This window comes from Monopterus albus, unplaced genomic scaffold (assembly GCF_001952655.1).
Source record: "Monopterus albus unplaced genomic scaffold, M_albus_1.0 scaffold90.1, whole genome shotgun sequence".
Taxonomy (NCBI): Eukaryota; Metazoa; Chordata; class Actinopteri; order Synbranchiformes; family Synbranchidae; genus Monopterus; species Monopterus albus.
This window is the reverse complement of record NW_018127970.1, coordinates 512,228-512,875: the sequence shown is the minus strand read 5'-3', so window position 1 is coordinate 512,875 and position 648 is coordinate 512,228. Positions and strand designations below refer to the sequence as shown.

The following is a 648-nucleotide window of genomic DNA, read 5'->3' as shown; positions in this document are numbered from 1 at the left end:
TGTTTGTTGTCTATATTTTATGGTCATTTCAGCAGAATAAAACTGCAGTGACCTGTAACTGTTGTCATCTGTCATAATGTCAAAGAATGATCTGAAAACGAATAAATAAATAGATGAGCGGCACTGAGATTAGATAATATCAATAAAACTTAGTGTGTCTAGTTGTATTTTTATTATGACTTAGTCCCAGACCATCTTCCCCTCTCTCTCCCGCCCCGCTGTAGCGTGGTGGTGGACAGCTTGTGAGTCGGCTGTCGTTAGGACCCGGTGGCAGCCAGCAGACGGTCTGCAGGCCCCTGCAGTGAGAGTGGCGCATCTGGAAGAGAGCTGGCCGGCTGGGGAGGTGGAGGACGGGGAGAGAAGAGGAAGGAGGCTCCGGCAGAAAGCGAGACAAAAAGGGTCAGGCCTGGGACTTAGGAAAATCGGGTAACGAGCACACAGCCATTCACGCATTTAAATCCTTTTAAACCGGCACTAGTAACCGCACAGGAAGGGCAACCTCTATGTGAACAAAAACGTGAAAGCCCATAGAGCGGAAGGCACTCGATGGAAACGAGGAAATAAAGATTTAGGTTAAGCTATGCCTTTTGCAGATGTGCTGATTGGAAATGTGCACTTGGACTTGAACGAATTTACAGCGCCGAGCCG

The 648-nt window shown here is 48.0% G+C and overlaps 1 protein-coding gene across 3 annotated transcripts in view; it reads left to right on the top strand.

Moving 5' to 3' along the window:
- Positions 1–209: 209 nt before the first annotated feature.
- The window catches only part of dnmt3ab (DNA (cytosine-5-)-methyltransferase 3 alpha b), a 33,272-nt gene continuing 32,833 nt past the window's right edge, over positions 210–648 (top strand). Inside the window, exon 1 of one of the 3 annotated variants that reach the window (XM_020607930.1) lies at positions 210–426. The gene's annotated coding sequence lies outside the window, so the exon portion shown is untranslated. The remainder of the gene's footprint in view (positions 427–648) is intronic. The other 2 variants (XM_020607931.1, XM_020607929.1) reach the window with 2 other exon arrangements.